At 43.7% G+C, this 24,030-nt stretch overlaps 1 long non-coding RNA gene and 1 pseudogene across 4 annotated transcripts in view; both read left to right on the plus strand.

Annotated features, from left to right (window-relative positions):
* LOC144578654 (uncharacterized) overlaps positions 1-24,030 on the plus strand; it is a 172,644-nt gene that overhangs the window by 139,319 nt on the left and 9,295 nt on the right. The gene's annotated exons all lie outside the window — the stretch shown is intronic.
* On the plus strand, positions 9,743-9,891 carry LOC118146624 (U1 spliceosomal RNA; annotated as a pseudogene).

Below are 24,030 nucleotides of genomic sequence, written 5' to 3' on the forward strand. Positions count from 1 at the left end.
CTCAGCTAGGCAGTGCTGCTCTTGTGAACTGCAGCTCTTTGCAGCTGGGTTCTTTGGAAAGGCCAGTGGTTCTAATAGCCTGGTAGTTCTAATAGCATGATAGTTCTTAATGATTGGCATCTGAACATTTATACACCCATGCAAAAGTTTGCTTCTCCTTTTCTAAATGTCTAGGATGGCATGTCTCTCTGTCTTTGTAACCAAGAAATAGTATTCAATCCAACGTGAATTTGGACTGACATTTCAGGAAAAGTTGAAGATCAAGGAGTTACTGTTCTCATAAAAATGTACTTTTTTTGTGGCAATCTAAACTCTGCTCATTGCAGTCGCTCCTTTCACAAATGGCACTGCCAACCTGTATTGGCCCTGCTGTCTGAGGTCCAGGCATTTGTGGATTTCACCACCCATTATACTCTTAATCTTCATCTGAGTAGAGGACCACAGCCCATTTGTCAACAGAAGTGACTGTTGGCTGTTGATATGGTTTGGCTGTGTCCCCACCCAAATCTCATCTTGAATGCAGCTCCCATAATTCCATGTTGTGGGAGGGACCCAGTGGGAGGTAATCAAATCATGGGGTCAGGTCTTTCCCATCCTGTTCTCATGATAGTGAATAAGTCTCATGAAATCTGATGATTTTATAAATGGGAGTTCCCCTGCATAAGCACTCTCTCTTGCCTGCCACCATGTAAGATGTGACTTTGTTCATCCTTGCCTTCCACCATGATTATGAGGCCTCCTCAGCCATGTGGAACTGTGAGTCAATTAAATCTCTTTCCTTTATAAATTAATCAGTCTTGGATATGGGTCTTTATTAGCAGCATGAGAACAGACTAATACAGCCGTACACTTCTTTCACTGCCCACTGGGGCTCAAGCCAGAAAGGAAAGTACATTAGTTTGCTGGGGCTGTTGTGACCCCTCTTCCTGGATTTCTACCACTGACAATCCCCCAGGTCCCCCGCCTTGTACCATTGGGCTGCTAGCTCAGAGGGGATGCCTGTTACCCTGACTAAAGCCTTTGAACCTGAGACAGTAGTTGTAGCAGAATCTTCCAGGAATTGAGTGGATCTGAGAGGCTGATAATCCTCTCTGTGTTCCTTGGGTTAGTTCTTTGGAGAATCCCAAGAAAACTCTTGAGGGCTACACAGTCTTATTGACATATCTGGAAAGCAGACTCACAGAGCAAATTGACAGGCTCAAGATATCCAGAATCAACACTAAGGGAGGCTTTCCTTCTGTGTCTTTCCCCTGACTCAGATAAAATACTTCTTTCATGATATGTACACCTTTTAAAATAAAAACCTTGATAAAATATTTGGGATATAAAAATCAAAGCCTCCATTCCCATAATGTTAAAATACAGAATGCAAACCCTAACCTGTTCAGTTAATCCAGGGGAGGAAAATTGGGAAATATGGGAAAAACTAGCAAAGTAAGAACGGGAACCATAGAGAAAAGGGAGAGCACAGTATTGGAGCAAGGGAGGAGGAGGGAGGGGGAGATAAAAGGGAGAGCACAGTATTGGAGCAAGGGAGGAGGAGAGAGAGGGAGGTAAAAGATTTAGCAAGACAAGAGGAGAAAGCAAAGACCAGCCAGGCTGGGAGCGTGAAGCCTCCTCAGGCTGTGAGTGGAACTTTTTTATGAGTTGGATCCTTCTGACCCAGCCTGCCATTCATTTATACTGTGGGATTTGAGATTTCTGTTCCCTTATCTCTGAAATGTTAATTAACTGATTATCCAGTATCTTTTCTATAATTGCTCTTTGTTCTTAATCCCTCTGAGCCTCAGCCTTAAAGGAGGTGGCACCAAGGGAGTATGAGTGAAGGAATGTTCACCTGGTCCCATGGAAGGGGCCAACAGCCACAGGGGCCACCGTGTGGCACCGTCCTCACCTCCATTTTAGAGGGGAGGGGCTCTAATCTTCATTGAGTGCCGATTACTCACTAGGAACAGCTATATTTGCTTCAATATATTTTAGTCCTCACAGAAACCCTGTGAACTTGCCAGTAAAGTTCAAGGGGTCATCTAATCAGTGAGTGGCCAGGCAGGTCTTGTATCCATGTCAGTGTGACAAATGCCCAAACTTGCCCCCACCCCTGTGCTGTAAGATGGACCAGAAGGTGTGGAATGCTTGTAAAATATTGAAAAGGATGGATAATAGGAAAGGTCTTGAACTCCTGACTTCAGGTGATCCACCTGCCTCAGCTTCCTCAAGTGCTGGAATTACAGGCATGAGCCACCACACCCGACCGGATCCTCATAATTGTTAAAAAGCCATAGGAATATAAAGTAAGCAGGCAGGTAACGTTTTAAAAAACCAGCAACCACAGCAGGAGAACAGCTTGACTGGAGGTTCCAGCACATTCTGAATAGCCCTCTGAGGGCCCGAACAGCTGCTGGGATCAGCCCCACATCTCACACAAATGCCACAGTCATTTGTCTGCCCTTGCCAAGCAGGAGAGCATCTTTCCTCTGTTGTCTGCAGTCTCCGGGGACTGGGCTCTGGGAGCAGGCGGCCAATTCCGCTTGATGTCCTCCCTTCTTGTGACGACAAATGGTGATGACTTACCAAGGGCATGTTTTAAAGATGTCTGGATCAGCAGTTTCTCGCTGCACTGTCTTCAATGCACTGGTGACAGAGAAAAGAGCAAGAAGGCGAGGAGGAAGGAGAGGAGGGCTGGATCAACTCCCGGCGACCTTTCAGCTATCTCTTCCGGTCTCAGCTTGGCTTCCTGGAAGGCTCGCTGCTGCACCTCAGGATTGAAGGGGTAATTAGGTCACAGGCTGAGTAGGGTGTACGACCTGAGAAGGAGGCTGGATTCAGAATTGGGCAGTAGTTTGCTCACGACTCTTCCTTGTTTACAGAACAAAACTGTGCAGCCTCCAAACGGCGCTGAGCCCTGCTGGGAATGGCTGTCAGTGGGCTCTGTGGAGAGCAGGGGCCACGGCACGTGAATACTAAAGAGCTCTGCCTCCTCTGTAGGTGGACTGTCATGGTTCAGCCTCATCTTCTGGAATCCCGATTGGCCTTCGAGATTGAGTGCTGCAGAAAAACTCATGAGCATAAAAAATCTATTTCAATGGGGTGTTGATGGGTTCAGCAAATTTCCTGGGCACTTTAGGCATCCCAGACTGAAGACAGGTTTCCCTCACTACCTACGTCTATCACAGTACTGAGATTTCTGGCAAAGAAAAGGAGCAAACAAGGAAGACCTCCTTGGTGTGGATTTTGTTTCTTCGAGTCTAAAAGTGGGGAGAAGTGGTGCTAGTTTACAAAAGGGAAATTTTCTGCAATTGACATTTTTCTTCTACAAAGTCAGACAAGCTAACCTCCAAATCACTTCCAATTCTGAGATTCAAGCATCTCAGCAGTTCTATTTGCTAGGAAATATAGAAGACTATAGTCTTTGGACACATAGAGTTACCATTTAAAGCACAAAATGCTGGGAGCTATTTTTACTTAATGCCTAAGATTATTCTCAGGTGTTTAAATCTTTCACCTAAACAGCACAACCTGGTCTAAGCTTAAGAAGCACAAATTGAAATGGCATTACACTTTAGCTCCCTGGTTCTGACAATAGACCAAGTGGAAGAAAGGGCAACTACAACTGTCATTCAAAGGAGGAAGGATGAGCAATTGCCTTTCTTATAGCTCTGGACAAAGTTTCTACATGGATTTGGAGCTCATGACAATCCCAAGGAAGGAAGGAGGACTGGGTATGCTTCTGGTCCCCTGGCTTCATATAGTTGTCTCCAAAATATCACTGGCCCTGGCACTCTGGCCAAAAAAGACCAAGAAATGGAAGGATAATCCAAACTAAGGGTAGCTCAACCCTGTGGTTTTATAAACACAATTTCTCTCTTTTCTTACTGGATCATTCTTAAGACTGCAGCTATGGTTTTTCACATTCTTTATTTGTACAGATCCCACTTTAGCTCGAGTAACAAAATAAACCACAGCTCTCAATTAAATACACTCTGAAAACTGAAAGTTCATATTTGGCCAGAGGTTTACTCACATTAACCTGAGATCTGCAGCCTGGGAATCCCATTTAGCTTTAACTTGTATTTTATTTCCACTGTAAGAGGATCAGGGCTGATACATTATCTCCAGTTGGAAGGATACTTGGAATCTGTGCATAACAGTACAATGTGAAGCTGTAGAAATTCAGTACTGACCATGTTATAGCAATGGGACACAAAGAGATGGTATGATGCTTCTCTAAGATCTCAAAGGGGGTTACTGATGGGTATGTGGAAATCCTGTAGTCTATGATACCAGAGTCCTCTCCTGGGTCAGCCCTGTGTTTGAGCCTCATATGAAGGAGGCAAGAGTTGCCCATAAAGTGCAAAGATTTTGTTAAACACATGCCAACCAACCTCCACATCCTGAATTCAGGGTTTTCTGGGAAGCCAGCTGATAAATACATCCAGGGAGCATGGAGGTTCCTGGGAGAAGGCTCCAGACCTGGACCTAGGCTCTATTCTGTTTTGAGATTCAGTGTTTTTATTAATTTCATGTCCTTAACATCCATCAAAAGGATGAGATGGTAGCACCATATCCAGAAAATGCTTAGTATTAGTTATTCAATTAAACATTTGGTGCCTGATGAATGGACAGGTTAGTTCCTGCCAGAGCAGCCTATCCAGCCCATTCAGAGCATGTAATGATGGGTACCTCCCTACTGAGCTTATCTCTGGGGTGCCTTCTTTGTCTTATCTATGTGGTTGCCTCTTTCTTAAGGGTTCCCTGCCCCCATTTGTGGATTCCCTCTCTTGCTCCTTGTCATAGGACACTAATACTCTTAAAACTTCTCCCTCCAGGACTCTGCTCCTCAAACACATGTGCATGTGCGTGCATGCACACGCACGCGTGCGCGCACGCGCGCACACACACACACACACACACACACTATATCCTCCTTTTCTTTTCCCCAGTCTTCCAGCTGAGTAGGTCATCATTCCATTCCACCCATCCTTCTGGAAGAAGCTGGGGGTAGTTGGTATCCTTAAGAGTAGAAAAGGGATGGGTATAAAAGAGTAAAAACACAGACTATTTAGGAGATAACCACAATATTTCATGTAAGAAATGAGGGTAGCTTGGACAAGGGTTGAGTTAGTGGAGAGGGTGAGGAGAAATCAAACTCAGAGAGCTTAGAGGATTTGCTGACGGATTGGCTGCTGGCTGAGAGGGAAGCAGAAGGGTGACTCCTACATTTTTGTTTTGAGCAACTGGGTAGATGGTAATGCCATTCGCTGAGATGGAGGAGACCGAGAGAAGAGCTGGCAGGAGGGAGCCATCTGGAGGTCACGTCCGAGGGGTATTGAGGTGCTACTGCACATCTAAGCAGAAAGACTGAACAGAAGTCGATACATAGATGTGGAGCCAGGGACAAAGATCTGGGAATAATCATATATCACAACCTATTTTGTTCCCTCAAGCACTAGTGAAGCGGGACATTTCAGTTAAAAAAAAATCTACTGAGTGCCTAATGTGTGCCCCGCATAAAGGGCAAATTAAAATGAGAGACCAAAAACTTTGCTCAAAGTCCCTAAACTAAGCAAGTGCATGATTCAAACAGAGGTCATCTATTCTTGTATCTAATCATTTTTGAACATTTATTAGGTACCTACCAAGTGCCAGATCCTGTGGGATCTAAACGATACTAGGATTAAAGAGATAACTAGAATAGAATAAGTGCTGTTTAAAAGTTATTAGTATCATTATTCATATTGTCTAGTGAAGAAGACAAAGGCATAAGCAGAATTGTCGAAACGTTTGGAAAAGCAACATTAGAGGCCTTGCAGAACATTATGGTAGTTACCAGTGAAGGCTGCCCGATCCCACTCTTTCTGTCCACTGTGCTCCTAGTTAGGCCAAGGGCACCCAGCTGTGCTGTGGCAGAACTGAAGCTGTAACACACTTATATGACTCCCAATCAGGGTTTCCTGCGCCAGTGACATTGCAGTACTAGAACCAAGCCTCCACATCTCAGTGAAAAGTGAAGACCCAAGCGGCCCCAGTGCAATTTCAGTGACCCAGGTTCTCTGTTTAGGAAGTCAGTGTTTCTTCTTCACTGGCATGCTGGTATCTGCATGATTGTGACTTAGTGATGGAAAAATTCATGCCTTAATTCTATATCATTAGAGGAAGCAAAGGGGGCCCAATTATCAGGGCCCCTGTACCTCTGTGTCTGAACAGAATATAAAACACAAAAAGTGCAGACGATTATTATAGGAACATCCATGCATGCTATGTATCAGAGACTATTCTAAGAACTTTTCCTACATTTGTCTTCCTTTATCCTCACAACAATCACGTGAGGTAAGGGAAATTATTAACTCCATTGAGCAAAGGAGAGAACCAAAATTCTCCCAGTGTTGCAGGTGGTAGATCCAGAAGGGGAAGCAAGCAATGCAGCTTTGGAGCCTGCACTCCTAAACACTGTGTTACACTGAACGGACGCTTCCACCCTGACCTTGTGGCTGTGTGTCCCCCAGCAGGCTGGCACTCACATCCAAGACAGCACCTACCTGAAGGGGAACACTGCCCACCATGCCTACTGCTGCTCCCCCTCTCTTCTGCCCTCACCACCTCTCCCTCCCACCCTCTGCAAATGCTCCCCAAAGAGCCATCCCTATTTACATAATTACTTTGTGCTTCTCTGCACAGTCCTGATTTAAGCTGTCCAGAAACCTGCAAAGAATAGTGGATTATTTGTAGATATGAGGAACCCTTTCCATTTCACTGCCAGCTTTAAGCTGTTAAACTCCCCACCAATCTGCTGACAAAATACAATAATGTGATTTATATCCAAACACGCAGAAACATCTCAACAAACTGGATTTCCTTTATCTTCCAAAAAATGTTGTTTTGGATTTTCCAAGATGTCCTTTTCACAGCCTTGTCCTAGTGATAAGTTGGATGACTTTGAGAAGAAGGTGAGTCCTTCACTGATACCTACTCTCCCATCTGATTGCTAGAAAGATTTGTCTGCCTCATACTCTCCCTGGAGACTTTGTTGAGCTCGCAGAGGGCAACTCTCTCATTCTCCCCTTCTACCCTAACCTCAGGCTCCACTTCTCGGGAGAGGGACTAGGCACCAAGTAACTCAGTAGCCTTTCCTCCCTTTAATCCCATGTCCCCCGTCCTCAAAACAATAGGGAGCATAACGACCCAGGGTCTTCTGTCATTTCTTCCCCCGCTTCCCCGCCCCACCCTCATTTCCCTGCAGCTCAGAACCTCACCTACTTGTGCAAATCCTGATCCTTTCTCCAGAGCCCAGTGGAGTCTCTATGTCATTGCAATCCCTCCTCTTCACCAACTTTTTTTTCCTAATTTTGTATTGTTTTTGTTTTTTTGGGACAGGGTCTGGCTCTGTTGCCCAAGCTGGAGGGCAGTGGTGTGATCACAGCTCACTGTAGCCTTGAACTCCTGGGTTCAAGGTATCCTCCCACCTCAGCCTCCCAAAGAGCTGGGTTGCAGGCATGAGCCACCATGCTGGGCCTCTTCATCCTTAGTCTTTTCCCTAAATGGTTCCCAAATTGTCTTCTCTTTGCTGTTTCTGGCCAATACAGCTGTATCTCCAGGAAAGAATGTACCACTGGCAGAGCTGTACTCCTTACATCAGGGCCTGTGCTATGGTTTGTTCACAGGGCTATAGGAGGGTTGTGGTAGATAAAGGCAGAGAGGCATGTTGGTCTCTCTCTACTGCTTTGCCTCCTCTCAGACCATGACTCTTTCATTTCAATCAGAATCCTCTCCTCCTGGGCCCCCAGCCCCAATCAGTTCCACCCTTTCCCCATCCCATTGCTGTTGTCACCTGATTATTCTGCTGCATTGAAGAGACCTTTGAAGGCCAGGCATAGTGGCTCACATCTGTAATCCCAGCACTTTGGGTGGTAGGGGCGGGAGGATTGCTTGAAGCCAGGAGATTGAGACCAGCCTGAGCAACATAGTGAGACCTTGTCTCTACAAATAAAATAAGGAAATTAACCAGGTGTGGTGGTGCATGCCTGTAGTCCTAGCTACTCAGGAAGATCATTTGAGCCCAGGAGTTCAAGGAGGCAGTGAACTATGGTCCCAGCACTGGACTCCAGTCTGGGCAACAGAGCCAGAACTTATCTGAACAAATGAAATAAAATGCACAATGTATGGGTGATTCTATTTGCATTATCATTGTCTTTTTCATACCACCATTCTATCAACACCACACTCATCATCATCTCCCTTTCCTTCTCCATGCCCCCTCCACCCTAACACTCCGAATTTCTTGTTTCCTAAATATGACCACCTCCTTTGTGACATCATGACTTAATGCTTTACCCTCTGAAATGTCTGATAAACCATTAGCTCGCTCTTGAACTATTACTCTGAGTTGGTCCCCGCCTTCTCTGAGCTTCCATAGCACACTGTTAATACACACATGTAGATACATTTTACACCATTTCTAATCCATTTCTGTGGCAAATTAAAGATGACCACAATGTCTCTGGCATGCCTCCCATTGAGAGGTAGGGTCTATGTCCCTCCCCTTGCATCCCAGTGGCTTATGACTATATTGATCATTATAAATTCCAAGCTTTGAGAAATTGGCAGATTCCACTTTCTATTATCTTGAGTCATTCTCTCTGAGGGTCTTGAGCAGGAGCTATAGGGCAGATTACCTGAGGTGAGGAGTTCAAGACCAGCCTGGCTAACATGGTGAAACCCCGTCTCTAGTAAAAATACAAAAAATTAGCCAGGCATGGTAGCAGGAGGCTGAGGCAGGAGAATTGCTTGAACTCGAGAGGTGGAAGTTGCAGTGAGTTGAGATCACGTCACTGCTCTCCAGCCTGGGAGACAGAGCAATACTCTGCCTCAAAAATAAATAAATAAGTAAATAAGTCTTGGCTACCTGAGGCTGCCATCCTGGAGAAACCAGATGCAGGTGCCCTGGGTAAAAGACCCAGCTAAGCCCAGCCTCCTAGCCTATCCCACCCAGGGGCCAGCTATGAACCCACCTTTTGACCATACAGATCAATTGGTCCACTAAACAGTGACCACTGAATGACCTCTGAGCATACCACAGGGAATAGAAAAATTGCCCAGAAAAGCTCTGCCTAAATTCCTAATTTCAAAATTCAAGATGCACAATAAAGTGGCTGCAGTTTTCAGCTGCTAAAGTTGGAGTGATTGTTACATACATTTTCCAGCTTCAAGAGGCTGTCTGCATTTCTCACCAGCAATTTAGCACCTTTCCTCTTCCTTCTCTTCCATCCTTCCATCTGTTTATCTGGCCCTCCTGAGTCCTTATTACAAGGACCCTGCGATTACGTAGGCCCACCTAGATAATCCAGAATACTCTCCTCATCTCAAATTCTTGATCACATCTGCAAAATCCCTTTTTCCATAATGTAAAGTAACACATACACAGGTTCCAGGGATTAGGACGTGAACATTTTGTGGGCCTCTATTCTGCCTAGCCACATCAACAAATGTCTCAGATTCCTCAGAAGATTTTGACATCACCAGGAGGGGCCTGGAGTATGTAGATGAACACAATGCCTTCTGGTTGGTCTTGTTCATACATTTCTTAGGATTTTGCAAATATTCTAGTATCCAAAATGTTATTGTTTGGCTCTTAAAATTTGGAAAAGTCTTTATGCCACAAGTGACAGGCTAGAGCTTGTGCAAAGTGAGTGACCCTATGTGTAAAGTGTTTGGAATCAAGAGGAAGATGCCAGGCCACTATAAGCTCATACTTACCTAGATAGGGAAACACCGTGATCATGAAGGTGGTTTTTGCAGGGTGAGGCTCATCCATTGCACGCGGGGTGTGCTAATATCGGCAGGAAACCTGACTGCATAATTGGGGTGGTGAGGGTACTATGCTTGCATTCTCCCCTGCATTACTGTCAGTGAAATGATAGAAGTCATACTTAGGATGTGTGGCTATTGTCTTGCTTTGTGACTTACAGTTCTCTAAAATAGATATGACATCATGGGGTATGTCGTATGCCTTTTCAGCCGTGTCTCAGGATGCATACCCTTAAATATCTCCAGAAACAGCAAGTTATATTGCAGTATAATCTATGCTAGTGACAGACTTCCTTTGTACTTTCTCTCAGACTTTACTTTTTGTTTTTTTCCAAAATCATGTGATATTTTTATTGAAGTAACACATGAGTGTTTTTGAAAGTATCATATGAAAGGGATAAACCTGAAAGGCAACTCTTCCCCGACCCCTCCTTCCTCACCTTCCCCATTTGTAGCTGTTTCTTCATTTACCTCAATATTCTTGTGCCGGTATTTATAATAAGAATTTCACTGACATTCCCCACCCCAGTACCTTCCTGCCTCCATCCTTTCATGATACAGAGTGCTATAAACTCTGTGTCTGATTCACGTGGTCAGCAGTATGAATCAACTGAGATAAAAAAGAACACTACAGTTAGAGAAAGCAACTTTCAAATAGTTCTACACATTTTTAGATGACCCCCAATAAGATCATCTAACAGATGGAACCTATAAACAGAAGACTAGTTTCAAGTTCTGACTTGCATGGACAATTTTACCTGATACCTATGTTCCAGAGACTTAGGTTGTGACCTAATAAAGGGAAGGGACAGATAATAAATATTTTAGGCTCCACAGGTCATAGCAAACACACAACTCTGCCATTATAACTCAAGAAAGCCATAGGTAATACATAAATGAGTGTGCTTGGCTACAGTGCAAATAAAACTTTATTTGCAAACACTGATTGCAGCTGGTCTGGGCCCTGAGGCTATAGTTTGCCAACCTCTGGCCTAGGATATTACATGGAGATAACAAGACCACGCGGGTTAGCTATGAGCATTAAATAAATAAATGTGTGACAGTGCTTTATAGGCAAGAAAGCATGACATAGGTGAGAAGAGAGAGGAGGGCTGAGAGGGGAGGCAAAGAGCACTGACGATAACCTTGCCTTATTCCTTCATTTGCTGCAGGCCATTCTTTATTATGGCAAATGATGTATAAGATGGTACTGAATATGAGCGCTGAATCTGCAATCTTGCTTCTAGAGGCCAAATTTGAAATAGTGTTTACAGTCCTGTTTCCTGCAGCTTGAGTTATTTAAGATTTGGTTTAATACATTTTAGAGCACACAGATTGGGGTGCAGTTTTCAAGACTGGATATAACATCGTATATAATTAACCATGCAAAAGTTTTAGGCAAGGAATTCTCATAGCTTTATTATTTTAACAATCAACAAAGAATTACTGATATGTCAGGCACTGTGCCAGAGGGCTATGGACACGGAAATGAGTGAGCCATCACTTTAACTCACATCCTTGGTATAGCAGGGAAAGCACATGTATAAAGAGAACAACAGCAAAATGCAATCATTGTTTTTAAAAAAGAGAGAGACAGTGGAAGGCTGACATTCCTGCTGCTTCGTGTCTTTTAAACATCTTTACCGCATGTTGATAGATCCCCATATTTTAAATTCTGCCTTCTCAATGTAGAATCCAAAAAAAAAAAAAATGTTCCCAATCTCCATTGCTGTTAGAATGGAGGCATGTGACTTTATTTTTACCAATCAGACACATCTACGTTAGACCTGGATTTGTAAGTTATATTGCCTCTCTACTAGAGGAGACAAGGAAGAGAGTGGGACCCCCATTCCATGGGTAGTGGTAGCAGCAGAGGAGGCCAGCATGGTTTTAGAACCAAAGGCAGAGGCCCCTGGATAACCCGACCCTGGTGTGGTGCTGGGAGCTGCTGCTGGAAAATGAATCTGGAACTTATTTCTCCAGCCCTTCCAACAACTCAGTAAGCTTTCTGTTTTTCTCAATTGATTCCATCCTGCTTAAGCTAACTAAAGTGGATTCTGTCATCTGCCATTAAGAACCTGACTGATACATGAAGATTGTTCAAGGTTACTTAAAGTTAAATGGAAAAATAAAGTTTCTCAGAGGCAGTGATGTTAAAGATGAGTCATTCCAGAATGACATCTTGGACTGAATGAATTGCATTTGCAAAGACCAGGAAGCATATGAGAGCATGCGTTGTTCAGGAAATGAAGGTGAATGTGGTTGAAATATTTGGAGCATAAGAAAAGTGACTGGGTGCTGAAAATGTAGGCAGGGATCATGAAGGTTTTTCAATGCCTCGATTGGGCATTTATATATTGAATAAATGGAGAACCATTAATGACTTTAAGCAGGAGATTGTCAACATCATATTAGCATTTTCGGAAGATCCCTTGGCAGCAGCATGAAGAATTGAACGCAGGGCGGGAGAGAGACCAGAGCAGGGAGAACTATTAGGAGGCTATTGCAGTCGTCCAGGTGAGAGGTAATAAGATCGAAGTTGAAGTAGTGATGGTATAAACGGAATGGGGGGAGGAGATTGATTTTTTTCGGCTGAGATTTTGATTTAATCAGGAAAGAAGAAACAGCAGATTCACCAATATGTTGCCTCTCTACTAGAGGAGATGATATTCCATTAAAAACATCTAAATTGCAACCTTGAATCTCTGTCTCCCCGGGGCACACTGCAGAGAGCCAGCATGTGCAAACCCCTGTGGATACTATCGTGAATGTTTATGTGTCTCTAGAAGTGGACCGGAGGCAGCAAGATAAAAAGCCTGATTTTATGGCTATGGCCCAGAGCATTCCTTTCCGAAGGAGAGGTGCCTCTGGGACAGGTTGTGAGATAAATCTTATAAAGGTGACATGGTTATTCATTTCCACAGAGTCCCATTTTTCACAGGGTTTCTACATCCAGCTTTCATCCCCTTGTCTAGGGCAACTCATCAAGAAATGTCCCTAACAAGAAAGCCGGAGTTCCTAACCACATATGACTTCTAGTACAAGGGCTCCAGGTTTCCAAACAATTTTTCTATTCAAAGTAGGGAAGGCAGAACAGGGCATGGAACTCCAGGAACATGAGGACGTGAGAGAAAGTAAGCAAGAGAAAGAGACTGTGCAGACGTTCTCAGGTGGCCCTCCCTGCTATATGCTCATGTGACGCCTTTTATGTCCTTTCCCCCTACCTCCTACTCTTCTTTAAATTGCAAATGTATAAAACATTTAAAGATACACGTTTGAAAAGACAGTTAAGTCACCTGTAATCACATCATCTTAGCACAATTAACTTTCCTTTTTGTGCATTCACTCCTAGCCTTTGTCCTCCACTTGGGTGGCTGATTTTAGAGTTCTTATTAGAAGGCATTTCTTAGGCCCAGTTCCCCAGAAAAGCAGACTCCGAGTCAGATCTCCACGTTGGAGGTCCTTGGGCACAGACAGCATTCATCATGGGGAGTAAGGGAAGCAGAGCTGGCCAGAGGAAGACATTGGACTGAAATGCAGTAGTCCCTCAGAGTTGCCCCAGATGAAGGCAGTCTCACACCTTTACCTACCAGTTAGTGAAGTAAGACTGCCTTCAGGGAGGGCCATCACCGCCAATGAGGAGGTTCCTTTCAGACAAAGGCCATGGCAAGAGAAGAGCTCAGCTGTGAGTCACAAGCAGCCAACATTCCTGGCAAGCAGGGGAAAGAATGCCTTGATCCCAAAGGCCCTATCTAGGCATGCACCAAGCTTACGGAATCCACAGCATATGGATCAGTAGCAGTGTACTATATTAGCAATCTTAAGCAACACAACAAGTCAGCTGGGACATCATGGGCTTCTTCAGGGTTGCACAATGCTTGGTGTCAACACTCCTTCCACACACCAGCTTATTTTATTTTATTTTTTACTTTAAGTTCTGGGATACATGTGCCGAATGTGCAGGTTTGTTACATAGGTTTACATGTGCCATGGCGGTTCGCTGCACCCACCAACCCACCATCTAGGTTTTAAGCCCCACATGCATTAGGTATTTGTCCTAATGATCTCCCTCCCCTTTCCTGTCATGAGTCTTGCAGAGAAGACTCAATGAGAAGTGCTGTCAACCAAAATTTGTGACAGAGCTTCTGCTCCTTCTTCCAGCTCAGGTCGTATGATTACAGAATCTTTTACTTAAAATTTAAAAGTATGAAACAACAAACAAGTTAAAGTTGTGTTTTGTTTTGAATCAACTCGTTATACCCCCAGAAACACATACACACACACACACACACACACACACACACACACACACACCCTAACCTCCACCCCACCACAAGCCTTGCACACACCAGCTTTTTAAACTCAGGCAAGGAGCACCTCTGAGTCCAAGTTTCTTTAACTTTAAATGAGAAAAATACTAAAGCCTGACACTGAGGTTTGCAGGAAGATGAAATAAGATAGCATGTGTGGGGTATATAGCAAATAGCAGGCACTAAGGAAATCAAAATTACTATGATTAGCATTCAGTTCATCTTCAGTCTGTTGAAACGTTACATACGGCAGTCACATTTAACCGCTCAATAATACTCCATCATAATGAATAGTTGCATTACTTAACCATCTTCTAGCATTTGATATAAAGGTTGTTGTCAATTATTCACTATTAGAGAGCAAGTAAAAATAAGTCTCTTTGCCATGTAACTTTTTTTGTATTGTGTTGTTTCCTTAATTCTCTTACATAAATTATATTCTTGTGTCAAGTGATATGGATGGCTTCTGCACAATTCTGATTTTCTAAGTCATTCATTCTCTGCAAGACTGTCATGAGTCTTGCAGAGAAGACTCAATGAGAAGTGCTGTCAACCAAAATTTGTGACAGAGCTTCTGCTCCTTCTTCCAGCTCAGGTCATATGATTACAGAATCTTTTACTTAAAATTTAAAAGTATGAAACAACAAACAAGTTAAAGTTGTGTTTTGTTTTGAATCAACTCTGTTATACCCCCAGAAACACACACACACACACACACACACACACACTTTCAGAAGTCAAATCACACACACACACAAACACACACACAATTTCAGAAGTCAAATTCAGGCTGGGCACAGTGGCTCACACCTGAAATCACAGCACTTTGAGAGACCTAAGTGGGAGGATTGTTTGAGCCCAAAAGTTCAACACCAGCCTGGGCAATGCAGTGAGACATCTGTCTCTACAAAAAAGAATTTAAAAACTACAGGTGGCACGCACTGTAGTTCCAGCTACTCACAGGGCTGAGGTAGTCTATATTTACATGTATAATATAGTTTTATATTTATATATATATAAACCAGTGGTTCTCAAACTTGAGTGTGCATCGGAATCACCTGCCATGTTTGTTAAAGCACAGATTGCTGTTAGCCTCCTTCAGACTTTTTAAGGTCTGGGGTGGGCCTGAGAATTTTTATTTCTAACAGGATGCTCCAATACTGATGTTGGTCCATCAGCCACAATTTGAGGATCATTAGTATCTAGAAAATCACCTTTTTGTATTATAAAACCATAGTTAGTTTGCTCATTTTGGAAAACATATCCATGTATATTAAGCAGTTTAATATCAGTGTATGCCAGGCAAAGTCGTGGGGTATTTAATCCAGAAAACACCTGTGGAGCTTCCATTGCTAAGATCAGTCTCCTCTCTTGACTCTTTGCCTGGTATTTTCTTTATGTGGAGTGACTTCCAGCAGGCATCGTTTCCTTCAGCAAGCCATTTGATCGCCATAGTTTCAGTTCCTCCAGGGCTGACTTTGAGACAAGGATTGTAGTGCAACAGCTGTTTGGGAAGTTTTGAAGATATTTCCTTATATGTTAGCATATGTGCATAAATTAACTTGTGGGAATATTTGTGAATAAACTCATAAAAGCACACATGTACACACAACTATTTTATCTTATTCTTCTTGTCCTCGTAAATAGTTGAAAACCCTAGGCATTATTTTGCAGCTTAGAAAAAAAAAAAGGAATGCATCCTATCACCCATGAAAAAAAATGTAGCATATTTCTTTGGGCATGAGGGTGTAGAGAGCCAAAGGAGCGCGGTGTGGGCAGATGAAGTAGTGTAGGACTAATGGGGTGGATTTATGGGGAACAGAAAAGACTCAGGGTCTAGAACAAATACTTGGGGACAAAATGAATAAAGCTACTCCAACCTTTAGACTAGAAAAGAGGCCCTTTGGCTTGAGTGAGAGAAAGAGAACTGGAGAAGTGATAAGAACACTGATATTGAGAACCTCAGGACCCTTCTACTGGGTTCAGTCCTGGGAAGGTGGCTGGGCTGTAGAGAAGAAACAGCAGGGTGTCAGGGACTTTAGCTACGGATGGTTCTCATGTGCCTAGAATGGCAGGGAAGCAGTGGAGACAGGCCCTGAGCCTGAAGAACATGAGGACAGGGTCTCAATGACCCAAGGCCAGCTCACATGAACCAAAACTCTAGGGCTGGGCAGGGTGACAGACATCTCAGCCTACGTGGATAGATGACTTCAAGGACCTGTGTTCCTGCCCGTGTTGCTGTTTTGGTACTACATAAGTCTCTCGGAAATTATGCTATCTTAAGCTGCAACTGAGTCATTCATGCAAAAGGTAAAGAAAGTTATATTCACTTGATAGTTGAGTTCATGGCTAGAGATTCAAGCCTGAGAGACAGGTAAGTTACACTATGGAGTTTGAGGGCCATATGGAAATGTGCCTTGGTCCAGTGGTGACCCACAGGAGACAGTGAAGGATTCTCAGAGGCCACCTTCCCAGAGGGGTTAAGGCTTGAGTTAGGGGATGATAGATAAATATATATACATATTTAATATATCTTATAGATAAATATATTAATGACATTTCCATTTTTAAACAGTATTTTGCCATTAAATATTGAAACATTAAATGCAGTTTTGCCAGTTACAATATTTTCCAGGTTCATAAGCCTGTGCCTAGTGAAAAATTACTAGAGATTCATTTCCTATGTTTCTAACCATTCCTCTCTTTCTAACAATTTTATGCATCATTAAGGCCAAGATTAAGTTCTTTTTCTCAAAAACTTAGCTGGCAGGCCAAGCCCATGCTATTATTTTTCTTCCCCTTGGCTGTTTGGAAAGATTGTCAGATCTGCACATTTAAACACTTTTGATCATGCATTATGTAGTCTTGTTCTCTCATCAATTCATTTGAGTTATTCATGTCTTTCTGGATGGATTGTACCTCTGTGGAGGTTTCACTGAGTAGACGTTCTCGAAGGTCAGGACCAGTCAAGGTTCCATTAAAAAAAAAAAATTAAAGTTACCCTAATTCTTACTAAGATCCTGTGTGTGTTGAAGCTGCTCTAAGTGCTATGCAGATATTATTGTAGTCCCGTATAGTAGATGCTATTATCATCCCTGTTTTACAGATGAACACACATAGATTGAGTCAAGAACCCACTGAAGGCAATCAGAGCTGAGACAATGAACTAAGAAAAAGATGCATGTGGCTGTAATTAGAAAAAGCAATTTCCCTGCTCTCACTTGGCTGAACATTTTAAAAAACTTTGTCAGTAAATAAGTATTGGGCGTTAACATGAGAACCTCTGTATAAGTTGGTAATCATTTCTTCTATATAGGTTTTGCCGAAGTTAATGGTCCGGTAACCATTTGATGCTTGCAGCATGCCATTCTCAATGGATCACTTTGCACAAGACCCCAGCAGGTGGCGCTATAACTCATTGCTCAAGCCGTGAATTTTCCCTTGTCCCTTCGGGACCTGGGGCGGTGGGCTGGGAGTGGGATGTTCCTTGCAGAGAAGGCTCTTACTCCTGTCTGTGTAAGTGCAAGTTACCCACACAGGCCATCCTCTGGCCCATCTCTGTGCTGCTGTGTTTGAACTGCTTCCCATTCATCCCACTGGGGAGCGTCTGTTATAAGGATGGTCAAACACATGACGCCCAGACCAGCACTGAACAGATGAGGTTGAGACCAGTTTATTCATCACACACACTATGGCCTGTGGAGGAAGACACCGTGCCACATAGGGCCACAACAGTGTTGAACTTGGGAACAGAGTGAACAGCCAGGGGCTGTGGGAGGCAGACTCTGTGGTATCAAGAGGATAGGGTGACCCCTGTCCCACGGTGGATGCGGTTAGTTTGTCTGAAAAGTTTTATGGGGTGGGAGGAAACTGAGACTTCCCACCCAGGGATAAGGAAGAGCTGCACCTGGTCCATTTGGTGACAAGGGTCTTTTGGCAAAGGATTCTTTTTTTTTTTTTTTTTTGAGATGTAGTCTTGCTCTGTCATCCGGGCTGGAGTGCAGTGGTGCGATCTTGGCTCACTGCAACCTCCACTTCCCGGGTTCAAGCAATTCTGCTGCCTCAGCCTCCTGAGTAGATGGGATTACAGGTGCCCACCACCATGCCCAGGTAATTTTTGTATTTTTGGTAGAGACAGCATTTCAACAGGCTGGTCTTGAACTTCTGACCTCATGATCCACCTGGTCTTGGCCTTCCAAACTGCTGGGATTACAGGCGTGAGACACCATGCCCAGCTAAGGGATTCTTATCCCTGGTGTGAAGGCAGAGGAGAACTTGTGGTTAGGACATTTCAGGCCCTTCCAGTTTTGCCATCTATCAAGGCAGAACTTAATATTGAACCTTATTGTTAGGCCTTACACCACATGCTGCGGTATGGCTCCCACATAAACATTCTTGCTTTAAGTCTATATTTTTATTCTTTTTTTAAAAATAGAGATGGGGGTCTTGCTACGTTGCCCAGGCTGGCCTTGAATTCATGGCATCTAGGGATCCTCCTGCCTTGGCCTCCCAAAGTACTGGGATATTTAGGTGTGAGCCACCATGCCCGGTTTAAATTTTTTTTTTTTTGAGTTGAGGTCTTACTGTGTTTCCCAGACTGGTCTCAAGCTCATGGGCTCAAGAAATCCACCCACCTCAGCCTCCCAAGTAGCTGAGATTACAGGTATAGGCCACTATGCCTGGCTATTATTATTATTATTATATTTTATTTTGAGATGGAGTCTTGCTCTGTTGCCCAGACTGGAGTGCAGTGGCACATTCTCGGCTCACTGAAACCTCTGCCTCCCAGGTTCAAGCGATTCTCCCACTTCAACCTCCTGAGTATCTGAGATTACAGGCACGTGCCATCATGCTTGGGTAATTTTTGTATTTTTGTAGAGATGGGGTTTCACTATGTTGGCCAGGGTGGTCTTGATCTCCTGACCTCAGATGATCTCCCTGCCTTGGTCTCCCAAAGTGCTGGGATTGCAGGCATGAGCCACCATACCCAGCCTATTTATATTATTTTTAAGGGATGGGTTTTGCCATGTTGCTCAGTCCAGCATGCAGTGGCTATTCACGGGCACAATCGCAGCCTCAGACTCCTGGGCTCAAGCCATCCTTCTGCCTCAGCCCTCTGAGTTCTTCAGCTAAGAGCACAGATAGCTGGCTCTTCAGAGTCTTGCCCGAGACTTACTTTAGAATAGTTTTTTGGTTTCTTTCTAAATGAAAGAAGAGATTACTGGTACTTGGGAGGGGAAATTTGAAGGATGTGTTCATTATTCAGTCCTAGACCTCCCCAGGATTCATGTTGTATTTCTTAGACTAGACCACTAGGGAGCTCCAGACCAGCTTTGATCAGATGACTGTGAATAGTTAGGGTTCTTTGAGTTCCATAGAGAAGGAATCTGTAAGATCTTTCTTAAGCATAAAAAGGGAGATTTGTTAAAAGCACACAGATTGGTCTAGGAGGGCACAGGACAGAGAGATAGCCAGCCCTCAGGAATGAATGGGAACTTGAAGCTGAGTGCCCACCATGTTTCCAGACCTTGCCCACCTTCCTCACTCCTGAAAGCCACCTCATTCCTCTTTCTTTGTGGTCAGGCCTTGTCTGCCACCAGATCACACGATAGAAACCATGGTGAGCCCTCAACACAGCACTTGGATTTTCATTTCCTCTTTCCGGTAGATTGGATCAGACTGAATGTTCTCAGTTCCAAACTGAAATTTCTCGGAGAAAGATGTCTGACTTGTTTATCTTGAGTCATTCCTGGACCAACGATCAGGAACCAGGGTGTATTGATCAGGGTTCTCCAGAGAAACAGAACCAATAAATGTGATTGTGGGGGCTGAGAAGTCCCACGATCTACTGTTTGCGAGCTCGGCACCCAGAAAAGCTGGTGGTGGTGTTTGAGTCTGAGTCTGAAGGCCTGAGAGCCAGGAGCATTGATGGTTCTCTCATCCGGGAGTTCAGTAAGGAGCAGAGGAAAACCAATATACTAGCTCAACCAGTCAGGCAGAGAGAGAGAATCCCTTCCCTCCTCCCTCCCTCCCTCCCTCCCTTCTCCCTCCTTCCTTCCTTCCTTCCTTCCTTCCTTCCTTCCTTCCTTCCTTCCTTCCTTCCTTCCTTCCTTCCTCCCTTCCCTTCCCTTCCCTTCCCTTCCCTTCCCTTCCCTTCCCTTCCCTTCCCTTCCCTTCCTTCTTTCCTTTCTTTCTCTTTTTCTGTTTCTTTCCCTCCCTCCATCCTTCCCCTTCCTCCCTCCCTCCCTTCCTTCCTTCCTTCTTTCATTCCTTCCTTCATTTCCTCTCTCTCTCCTTTTTGTATTATTCGGATCTTCAATCGGTTGGAAAGGCTCATCCACACTAGGAAGGGCCATCTACTTTACTCAGTCGACCAATTCAAATGCTAATCTTATCCAGAAACACCCTCACAGACACATTCAGAAATTACGTTTAACCAGCAGTTATCTGGGCACCCCATGATCGAGTTAACTTGACACATAAATTAACCATCGCACAGGGAGTCTGGATCACTGCAGACAAAATAAAGTCAGGAGCTTTGGTGATGTTGGTGTGAATTGGGTGGGTGATAGAGGAGGAGCCAGGTTGTCATGGTGTCTGTGGCTTGATCTTCAATGCCACATATTGCCCGGTACTTCTTTAAAATAATAACATTTCTATTGAAGATATCATTCATTATGTTATTCCACAATCTGCATGGAGTGAGATACAAGTGAGTTTGAATTTTGTCTTGCAACTAACTTGAATTAGGCAAGTTACTTAACCCCTATCAACTTCAGCTTTTCATTAATAAAAGGGGGACAATATGCAGGATTGTTGTGGGGATTAAATAACATACTATTTGTGAAGTGCTTGCACTTAGAATAGAAGGCACTTGATGAGCAGTAAATATTATTATCATTCATCACCAATTTAATGCTCATTATTATTATTTCATGCGTCACATTCTGAGACCAGCATTGACAATGACCATTCAAATAAATTGATACTTTCCTTTTGACTGATGGTGACAACAAGATTGCAAACCAGTAGGTGCTCTGACAGGCATAACCCTTGTCTCTGACAAGCATAAAATACACAATTATGTTTTCACGCTAACGAGGACTGAGAAGTAGTAATCTTTAATTTTTTCTTTGTTTTTTTGTGGTGACATCTACTAACCTCCATCTAGCATTCTGTGGTGGGCAGATCCGTAATGACACTCCGATCTGTGAGTTAGACGTGAACCTGTGGGCAAACTGGAGCTTGTCACTTCCGTCAAATAAATAGAAATGAGAGAGAAGTACCAATTTAAGTTGGTGTATGTTTTCCGCTTTTCAAATACAAAAAATTCTTTAAGGAGGACATAGAGCTAGAGCAAAGAAAGCATGTTGCAATTTGGGATTCAATACTGTATTGAAAGAGAGCAAGAGAAGAAAAGGGGAATATTTTATAATTTGCTAAGATAGGGTTTTCTGACATCCTATTTCTCTTTAACCATAAAGAGAAATTTGGGAGCAGTTGCCTTTTAAGGAACACACCCATGGAATGCGTATTTTTTCTTATTTCAAAGCCTAGAGAAAGTTTGCTTTTCCTAAACCCATCACATGTATGTCTTTAGCCAGCCGGCTGGGAAGCTATTTATTTTTATTTAATGGTAGTTTTCCTTAACTACCATTTTTGTCTTCCATCTTAAGTCAAGGTCTTACTGTTCTTTTAAGCTTATTTATTTAAATTCATTCCCTCTCTCTGTACATATAACACATATTATATATATTATAGCACAATGTCCTTCAGGTTCATCCATACTGTCACAAAGGGGGGCTTTTCTTCTTTTTAAAGGCTGATTGTATATATACACCACCTTTTCTTCATGCGTTCATCCGTTACTGGATACTTACAGTGATTTCACATCTTGGCTATTATGCATAACGGTGCAGTGAACATCAGAGCGCAGCTATGTCTTTGAGTATCTGGGGTTCTCAGACCTTCTCTAAGGCTGTGTCCAACTCCACTCCTTTTGTTCCATCCTAGAGGGAAAGTCTTAGAATTTGATCCTGCAAAGCCAGGCCAGGTGCTGAGAGCCTCCTGTTTGTTTTCCCTAGGGCAGTGTCCTGAAGTGTTCAGTGTTGCACCCCATCTCCAAAAGCTGCAGAGTCAAGCTGGCTTCTACACTCCTCCCCTGCTATGGAGGTCCCCATGTTGTCTGTGGGGGCTTGTGCACTTTATGCACAGGGATGTGCAGGGTGCCATCCATGGTGGGAGTTTGTTTTGGAGTGTACATTGGCTGGTGGGGGAGCTCTGTAAGCAGTTTATTCTGCAGAGTTTGTGGGCAAGACTCTTTCTGAAGTTAGTGAGCTGGTTAGCAGGATCCATGGCTGGTTGTTAAAAACTGCATGTCAACTGCTGTCTGCTACCACCCCTGCTCCCAGCTGTCTCCAGATGATTCACCTGTGCTTATCCCCTCATTGTTCTGAGAAATGATACAAGACAGAAGTGGGCCTTCTGGACTGTGTCCCATATGACTGGGGAGTCTAGCATTCCTTTTACTCTCACTTTTCCTAATAAAAGAGAATGCAGGCCCAGGGAACCTACCTCAGCATAGATCTGTGCTGCCTTGGGGGAAGGGTAAAGTGGGTAAAGGGAGACTGTTTTTCTTACCCTCTTCAATTCATCCACTCTAGGATTTTTTTTTTCCTGCACCAGGTGCTAGAACCTCCCAGTGTGACTCTAGGGCTCCTGGCATTTTGGCTGATCTACGGATGATTACCAAAATGGGTGTTTCCGTGGGGGGATAAGAGCTGGCCTCTTGCTGGACCCATTTTTGCTGAGTTGGACATTCGGGCTGTAGAAGAGTGTAGAAGCAGCAGAGTCAAGCTGGCTTCTGCACTCTGCTGCTCTGCAGGTACCCATGCTGTCTTTGGGAGCTGATGACAGAGACTGAAAGTGGGGGAATGGGGAAGAGGTGAGGTAGCTGGCAGAAACTTAGGCACAGAAAAACTTGAGCAAATAAAATAAATATCTCAGAGGGATTTGAAAAATTGTACTTTTCTTCAGTGTGTGATTTAATATTTCTTTAGTCTCGCCAAGAAATCTTTGGTAAAACTAAGTACTAACAACAGTAAGTACTAATGCATGTGGAGGCGGATGTGCTCCTGGGCCAGGGACAAAGCCCTTATTATTGCCTCAGGAGTGAGGGCTGGGCTTTCTGTGGGAGGCTCAGCACCTCTGGATGACCTCAGGAGCCAAAGCCCATCTTTCTCCAGGCAAACCCTTCTGATAGCCCTAGAAAGAGATGATAATGATCTTCTTCTGAGTTTTGAAAGCACTGGACTCATCGTAAGTCACTTCTGTAAGCCTGTGGTATGAAATTACAGATTCATGTATCTGGCTCACCCCCTAGACTACAAGTTACTTGAGGGCAGGATCTGGGCCTTCTTGCTCCTGTATCCCCAATTTTGACCGGTGATAGGCTTGGAAGAGGTGCCTGGTAAATAGTGGTAATTATTTGTCTGGTCCAGTTCTACAAATAGTATCTTCAGTACATTTGCTATTAGTATTGCCATAATATATTAACATAATCCTAAATGGTGTAGACATACTAGGTAGCTAGGAACCATACTGGGAACTACACTAGGTAGCTCTCAGATCTTCCTGGCTAAGCTGTCTAGTGCCAGAAAGCTATTGGCTAAGACTTTTCATAGTTTGGCCTTTTGCTTATGGGTCTAATAACAATGTTCACCTCTTTTTGTGGCAGCTGGAAAGCTATATTTTTCTTAGCTGCTGACCTACTTATCCCATTTGGGAACTTGGGATCCAATTAGGCCTGAGGATGTGCAGACGAAGGAGTGAGGTTATAACCAGGTCAGCCTTTCTCTTGAAATAGTCATGAAAAAGAGCTCCTAAGCAAAATAGCTATGAATAGGTTTTAAGACACAAT

Source organism: Callithrix jacchus, chromosome 12 (assembly GCF_049354715.1).
Source record: "Callithrix jacchus isolate 240 chromosome 12, calJac240_pri, whole genome shotgun sequence".
Taxonomy (NCBI): domain Eukaryota; kingdom Metazoa; phylum Chordata; class Mammalia; order Primates; family Cebidae; genus Callithrix; species Callithrix jacchus.